Raw genomic sequence first — 8,569 nt, 5'->3', positions numbered from 1 at the left:
TGAGGTGGGTTCTCTGTGGCCCCCAAAGGCCCCCAGGGACGAGTGCTGCTGCCCCCACAAAGGCCTGCTCATCAGCCATACTGGTCCCTCTCCGCCCATAGACGGAATGTCCTGGGACCGGTTCCCTGAGCTTGGAAGCTCTGACTCAGGCTCTGCTCCCAAAGGCTGTGAGGGGGAGGACTCGGGCCGTTCTGCTCCCTGAGCATCCCCAGGGCTCACAGCAGGTGCTCCAGACATTTGATCTGAAGAGCAAACGAATTAAAACGCCTTGGCCCCACTCTCCGGAAACCAACAGTCAGTATTTGTTACCCAACACAGACAGGCCAATGTACACGTTAGAGAACGTTCTAGAGACAGTGGGGGTGTTTGCCTCAGGCTGAGGGCTGTCCGTTGGCAAGGGCAGCGTTCACACTGCCCGGGGAGTGCCCCGGAGCCCTTGTCTGAACGCAGGTGCCTGGGCGCCGTCTCCTGGAGAGTCTGACCTAACCAGCCTGAGATGGGGCCCGGCGACCCCCGACGTCCCTCACATGCAAGCTGAGGGAGGACACCGGATAAAGTGTAAGCCCACGTGGACTACCGTTCCCTTTCTCGTCACATCGGCCGAGACTATTTCATTTTAACAGAAAGAAGCCCACCAGGACAGTTTACGCCGAAAGCGGGGCTGGGGGTAGTTGATGACGGAGACGCAGGATGTCTGTGAAGTCAAGGCAGGGCTGACCCGGAGCCGGGAGGGGGGCCAGGCCCCGCTGCTTCTGTGTCTGGGTCTTCTCTACACAGGCCAGGACTGCCTGCTCCCCCGTCCCCAGAGCAAAGAAGGGCCTCGCCGGGGCCGCTGGGGTGCACATGTTCCCCGGGCACGACGCCGGTCAGCCTGGGTCCCCGAAGTTCCGACGGTCCTGGCTCAGGTCAGGGGACCTCTGCAAGCAGACCAAAGGGAGGGACACTCGTGGTACAAGCAGGGCATCCCAGGCATGGGGTGCGGCCGGTGTTCCAGGGTCACCCTCTCCCTGAAGCTCACAGCGCCCCTGTAAACCGGCTCTCCCTCCCCATCATTCTTCTGAGAGGTCTTCACGCCACTCACCCCCCCCCCACCCCCAACACACACACGGACAGCCTGTGCTTTCTGAATCAACTCGCTTCCTACACCGCCGTGTGGCCTGTCTCCAGGCGGGAGCATCTGCGAAGTGCTGGGTTTGGGCTGTTAGAAATGTTCTCACGGCGCAAGACGACACAGGCAGGCCACACCGGGTCGCGGACCCTCCCGCCCTCCCTTAAAACCTCGGTACTTTGTTCAGCACGCGTGTTTCTGGAGTTTCCAGTCTTTCAATGGTGCTGTCGAGTACCATCCGTCTTGCTGGCCGCTGGTGCTCCTGGCCATCCCGGGTCCCGGGAAAGTGCCCCCTACCCCCGCACGTTCTCGGAAACAGAGGTTTGTGGCCTGGGAGACGCTTGTCTCGCCTGCCTGACATGCCCCCCCCAGCCCCGCCCAAGAAGCCAAGGCCCAGCAGATGGGGCGACTGGCCGCAGATGTAGCCGCGCAGCCGGGGTCCGCCGGGGGGCCCTGCCCCGATCCTCAGCGGCCTAACGGACCCCAGAGGAGATAGCGGGGGAACCAGGACCACGGTCGCCGCCTCCGTTGGCTTTGTTTAATTTCTGGAGGAGCAAACCACCCCCGCCCAAGGAATCATAAATCCCTCTGGGAAGGAGCCTGCCACTCCTGAGCCCCGGCCAGGGCTGCCCCTGGGGAGTTTGAGGCTGGCGGCGGAAGGGGGGGAATCACAGCGAGGGCCCCTTCTGCCTCCCCCCCGCCTGCGCCCAGCATGTTTAGGGAGTGACATCACAGGGCAGGGAGCAGAGACCACCCCTGAAAGGAAAAGCAAGTCACAAAAAGGGCCGAGGGGCGGTGGAAGGGGACGCGGCCAGCCCCTCCCTTGCCTTGGCACGCACGGTCAACTGGGGAATAGACAGATTCTCTAGTTCTGTGAGGGTGTCGGTTTTAAGCACATCCCTGGGGCAGGTTCCGGGCCGACAAGAAAGCAGATCATCCCCCGGAAGGCCTCCGAGGAAGGTGCTATTGTGTTCCCGTTTTACACACGGGGACACCGAGGCTAGGAGAGGTCATGAGACTTGCCCAAAGCCTGTCTCTCCATGAAAAGTGGGGCCAGGTCCCGAACCCAGGCTTGCTGGAATTCACAGATCCCCCTGTGATATGTTGCAACAGATGGGCAGGACCCCCAAATGAGGAAACCCATCCTCTGCCCGAGGGGGGCCCAGTTCTTTGATACAAGAGCCAAAGCATGTTCCCCAATCCCAGCTCCAAGAGCACCCACACCCCAAGCCCCCCTCCCGGACCTCAGTCTTCTCTCTTTCCAGCCCCCCACATCCCACCCACCAGCAGGTCCTCAGACCCCTCCTGTCCCAGACTCGCCCTTTCACAAGATCCTTCGTAGTACCGGGGGGCTGGGCCCATGCCCCAAGCTTGCACCCCTCATGCCCTTTGCGGATGAAATTCAAGACAGAGCCTAGATTCCGCATGAGAATCCTGCAGGATTATGTGTAATTTCGGGAGGGAGCGGGGGCTTAGCTATTTCAGATGAGACTAAAGGGCTGGCTGGAGCCCTTCTCCGAACTGGCTGTCTCCCGCACACCCGCCCTCACCACGTGTGACTGATGTGTCGGCGAGGAGCCCACGTTCCTGCTTAACCAGGTCTGTGCCTCCAGAGCGCACGCCGCATCCCCTCCCAGAAGTGGGAGAAGAGGCTTTCCCACTGCAAAGCCCATTTCCTGCTCAGACCAGGTGGAAAATCTGCTAAACTCAAAAGGTCAAACCTAGTTTAATTTTATACCCTCTTGCTAAGAATGTTCCCTTGAAAAAGAAAAGACGGGGGAGGAAACTATATGTGTCTTTCCAACTTTTCAAAAGTTAATTCATGTGGAAGAAAAAAAAAAGATTAGGATAAAATTTCAAATATTAAATTCAAATGCAGGATTAATGACTTCTATTTCTAAGCCCAAGAGGTTGTCTGGAATTTCGGACATTTTTGGAGCAGTCGAGACCAGACATAACCAGATGCGGTTGTGTTTTGGACCAAGTCAGCACAAATTTCGTACCTTGAAAGACTATATCCACGTCCGTCTTAATACAAACAGTCCCTCTTTTCCAAAACTCTCCGTCCAGAATGAATTCAGAGCCATCGGCTTAAACACGAAGACTAAACACTTTCCATTTGCGCATGAAAGTAGCTGACGAATGTGACCTTAATTAGCCGCCCCCCACCCCTGCACGAGGCAAACGTTCTCCCCCTGACCTCGTCACCCTCCTCAAACACACACGCACACGGGCCAGAGGGACAGGTGACGGTCACTAACCGGAAAGAAGAGAGAAGAGCGTTCCCGCCGGTCTCCACGATGTCTCCAAGGTAGCGAAGTGCAGTGCTTATGTGAGTGGTGGGGCATCTCCGGGTCCGCCTAGAAGGACGGAAGAACTCACGTGAGGGCCCAGCCCAAGATGGTTTGGACGAGTCAGGGCGACCTCTGACCAGGGCGGTCCTTATCCCAGCCTGCGGATGAGCCTTCCAGAACGGTGTCGCATCGTCCAACAGCTCTGGCCCAAACAATGGACAAGGAGCAGAGCACGCCTGAGAGCCACGGGCTACTGGCCAAAGAGTAGCCCTAGTTCTACGGAACATGAAGGCTCCTTGAAAAATGAACACATTCCAATACATTTGGACAATACTGCATCCTGAGACCGGGGTCAGCAAACCACGGCCCATGTGCCAACTCTGGCTCTCCACTTGTTTCTGTAAATAAAGTTTTATTGGGACAAGGGCCACACCCATGCATTTATATACTGCCTATGGCTGCGCGCTGCGGCCACCACAGCACCACGAGGCCTGTGAAGCCTGAAGTGTTAGCAGTCTTTTGTAGATAAAGCGTGCTGAGCCCTGACCTAAGACCACCTTATGGGTTCACAAATCCCGTCAGCACATTAATGACCACGGACTCATGCAACAAGAAAATCTGTTCCACTGTTTGACGTAATAGCCACCCTCTACGTTATGTGATTCAAAAAAGCCTTTTTCCTCCATGAGATACTTATCAATTCCTTTCCTAAGAAGGGCTCCACACACCTTGTGGGAAATGCGTGCCTATCTGCGTGGGCCACTCCGCCTCTGGTGGTCGGTTACGGCAACCCAAGCTCACACAGCAAGTACAGCTTTTCGGCCGAATGCTCAGGAAGGACGCCTCATGTTTTATCGCTACGTCTTGTGAGAGATTCTTCCTCGCTCATGTGCAAGCGTCCGGCCTACCGCTGGGTCTGGTTTAAATCTGCCCCTTCCTCCCTGTGTGAGGTCGGGCAAGCTGCTTGCCCTCTCTGAGCCTGCGCCCCCTCATCTGACGTGGAAACCACCCGTCCCTCGCCTGGGAGGGCCGTTGCGCTTGTGTTTGGAAGGCTGAGTGAGGCGGCAGGCACCGGCACAGCAGGCACCGGCCAGCGCCGGGCAGCGGTTCTCACGATTACCACGTCTCCTCCATCCCAGGGGCCCTAAGTGGGCTCGATCCATCATCAACGGGCTGAGAATTTTAAGGGTGGAAAGAGACGCTAGAACATAGGACCTCGTCGAGGACAAGAAGCTTTCTGACGACAGACACACGTGCATGTGAGGGGAACGGATATGGGGCTCTGGGCCCTCAGAAAACACGATACTCCTCTTGGTCTGATGTTGAGAGAGGCACGGGCCCAGGATGCAGATACGGCAGTGACAGGCTCTGGGGCAGGCTCAGTCGCAAGGGCCTGGACACTGAGGCCCTAAGCCCTGGGGCCTGTGTCCCGCAGCGATGGGTGCCTGACGCAGAGCCCACATCACAGTCCGGCATGCTCAGAGGGGAGCCCCAGGCTCCGTCCATCCGTGCCTCTGCCCTCCCCGTCTTGGGGCCTCTTCAACGCACACCATGTGTGGCCATGGTCAGTGGTCACATCCAACGCCAACGGAGGCAGGGCTGCAGAGGCTGACCCAGTCCTCGAGAAGGGGACCCTACCTGGGTGTACCAGACCCGGTGGGTTCTCCACCTCTGCGATGGGTACGGGGCGGACCTGCATCTCGGCCCCGGATCACGGAGCGGGCCTGCGAGACACTGGGGGAATTCTCCAGCGGCAGAATGGCAGGCGCTGGGAAAGAGCTTCCAGGCAGGGTCTGCCGGGGGTCCCCACCCCCGCCCACCAATCACACCACCCACACAGCGGCCACCCTCTTCCTGCTCACAACGCCAGCCCCGTCTCAGGCTGACGGACACTGCAGTGGGGGGCTCAGAGTCCGCCCGGGCTGGCACCTTGCACCCACAGACGAAGGGACGGAAGGGCCCTGCGGCCCAGCCGCCTCCTGTGAAGCAGGGGCTGGTGAACTGGCATCTCTGAAGCACTTAGCACAGCACCCAGTACGGACTGAGTCCTGGACAAGCGTCAGATGGCTTGAGTAGTAGAAAATAAATCCACAAATACCATCTAATGGTCTTACTGGACGATTATTGGACTTTTTTTTGATTGACTGATTGAATTTCACTTGTTTTTGCCCACATCAAGCAGCTGGGTTCTGGGGTTTCACCATCTCCAGGAAGTCCCCTGGAGCGTCTACTCCTTCCCACCTGCGCACCAGCCTCTAGTGATACGATCACAGCGCGTTCTTGTCCGTGTAGCTCGAATGCTCCGGACAGAGTATGTTCGTGGGTAGAGGCAAGAACGCGAGGGTGAAATCCCAGCTCCGCACACGCACTGGACTAGGGCCAGCAGCTTCCCTGCTCCGAACCTCCTTTCCTCGTTTGCGAAATGGGGGCAACTGGAGAACATAGCCCATGGGGTTGCTGTTAGGGCGTCCAGAGCCGCTCTGGACCCGGCCGTCATGAAAGCGACGCTGCGGGGCGTGACTCTCACCGTCGTTACGTGGAGCTGCTGGAAAGTCTGCTCAGATGACAGGGACACAGCGCCTGGCACAGAAGGACCGCTCCGCGACGGAGGGCTGGTGTCACACTCACCAGAGTGACAAGTGTCCCCGGCGACTGGGCGGACGGGACTTCCAAGTCTGGGCAGTGACGATCCTGACCACTGTATCATCGCACAGACGGCAACGAGGCAGTCTTTCTTCTGGACGGACCCGTAAGGGGCCACACACCCCGGCCAGGGCCCTCTCCTGCTGCTGGAGGGACGGAGGCCCATCCCCCACGCAGCTCGGCCAGCTGTGGGCCGGGCAGCCTGCCCATCGGGATGACGTGCTCCCCTGGGACCTGGGAGGCCCTTGCAGGCTCTTGGGGCAAGAGAAACAGGCCTGGGCTTCTGCAGGCCCCACATTCCCACAGGCACGGCTGGCTGGACAGCCAGTGAGCGGGAGGCCGGGGCCTTGGACTCCAGCCAGGCGGAGGCAGGGGAAGTCTGGGACATGCCCGTCTGCTCCCCAGCCTTGGGGTCACAGGAGCTGGGATCCGCCAGCACGCCTCGAGCCATAGGCTCTCAATCTGTCATGATACCCCAGGAAAAAATACAGTGAAATACTGTTTTTTTATCCCATTTATTGCCCTAACAAGGTGCTTAACCCGGAAGCACTGTTGGCACCGAGTGGCAAGCTGCGCCCGCGGAGAAAGGGGGCTGCTGTGCCCCGGCCTCGGCTGGGCCTCCTCAGGGAGAGAGGACGGGCACGGGTGAGGAGGGGCCGAGGGCGCGGTTCACCCGGACAGCTTTACGGCCCCACACCCGCTTCCACAAAGATCACCTCTGCGATGACGTCAGCGGCCTCTCCTGGGTGGGGCTGCCCGCGGTGGAACCCAGGACCAGAAGTCAGCTGTTTCCAGTTTTCAGGGGTTGTGACCCTTGGGCCAACCCCTGGTCAGGATTCAAGGGGGCGGGGGACCATCCCAGAGGCACGGCCCCTTCCCTGCACAGAGCACCAGGCAGATCTCCACCCCTGAAGAATCATGTCTGGACGCAGCTGCCCTTGGATCCTGGATCGAAAAGCAAAGGTTCCCTCAGTGAGTCGTTTCTCATCAGCGTTGATCTCCTGGTGTCTGAAAGGCCTCCTGCTTCCCGGGTCCTTCCAGGCCAGGGTGTAAATACTAAAGGAACCCAGCAAGGGTGAGAAGGTGCAGGGCCCACGCTCAGAGGGACCCCACACTTGGTCCAATACTCTGCTGTGGGACACTTGAAATCCTTCACACTATTTCAGCAAGGGCCCCATTTCCTCTCGCACTGGACCTCCAAAATCACGCAGCCGGTGCTGTCCACACCTCACCCGCCTGGTCCTGCCCCATCGCTGACTCTTCTCAGGCCCTGACCTCCCGTAGGACCTCCTGTCAGCCGGGATCTCGCGAAACCGTCCAAAGAGCCCCGGGTTTGGGGAACTACTATGGATCCTCATTCTGCAAACGAGGAAAGAGACGCAGGGACCGTGAGCAGCGTTCCTGAGCCCTCACCGCTAGTAAGCAGCAGACTCAGGACCAAATGCAAACTCGTCTTTCTTTTCTCCCGCGAGTGGAGAGGAGGATCCAGAAAAGCCTGAGAAGGGTCTCAGCCCAGGGTTACTGGGAGACACATAGAGATCGGAGTGACTGGGCCACTGCGCCAGAAAAGAAATTCCAAGTGAGGCCCAGTGGTGGGCGCCGGGGGCCAGAGCTCAGACAGAGGACGCAGCAACATCCCCGGCTCTGCCGGCAGGGGGCACTGGCTTCAGCACACGGGACATGGAGTCCCCCAGCCCGAGGGGTGCGGCCACACCCCAGCGCTCCAGTCTGCACGACCCCATGACGCTCAGCGTCCCCCCCGACTCCAACCCGGCCACCGCAGGACAGCATCGGGAACGGAACGGAGAACGCTGAGAAAACGGGTCTCGTGCAGACGCGGGGGGGTCGTACCCAGGGCTACCGGAACTCCGGAGCGCTGGCCCAGAGAAGCAACGGCCCCGACAGCCCTTACAGCTCTGCCACGGAGGAAACCAGCAGACGGCGAACGCCCGGCACCAGCTTCCCGTGAAGACACCACAGTGGCGAACAACAAAAATCCTGCGGGAAACCGGCTTCTGGGAAACGCCAGGTCCTGGCAGGGGAGCGGCTGGCGCAGCTCGGTCCTACCTGTCAGGACCAGGCCCCTGCTCTCGTCCACCGCCGGGCCTGCTACCTAGAACCTGACGGCGTCCGGGGCAAGTCCAGAGACCACTCCTGCCCCCAAGCTAAGAATGATAGAACCTTTTCCCAGGAGACTCCCAACTGCCCTGGGGCCCGAGAGGCTGACTGAGCTCCCAGAGCGGGAGGGACCACAGCCAGGCTGCCCCAGACGGCTGCAGGCAGGGCCGCGGGTAGGATGGGGGCAGGGGAGTAGAGCAGGGCCCCCTCGACGGGACATCCATCGGCACAGACAGGCACCCCCGAGAGAAGATTGGGGCCATGCACTGGCGTCCGAGCCCTGGCTCTGAACTCACTGCCCTGTGACCACAGACCAGTCCTCAAACCTCTCTCCGGCTGCCTGCGGCCCTCGGGGAAACCGGCAAAATCCGTCCCGTGACCTACAGGGCTGGATCAGGGGAGTGTT

Source organism: Neovison vison, chromosome 7 (genome assembly GCF_020171115.1).
Source record: "Neovison vison isolate M4711 chromosome 7, ASM_NN_V1, whole genome shotgun sequence".
NCBI lineage: Eukaryota > Metazoa > Chordata > Mammalia > Carnivora > Mustelidae > Neogale > Neogale vison.
This window is presented reverse-complemented; position numbering follows the sequence as displayed.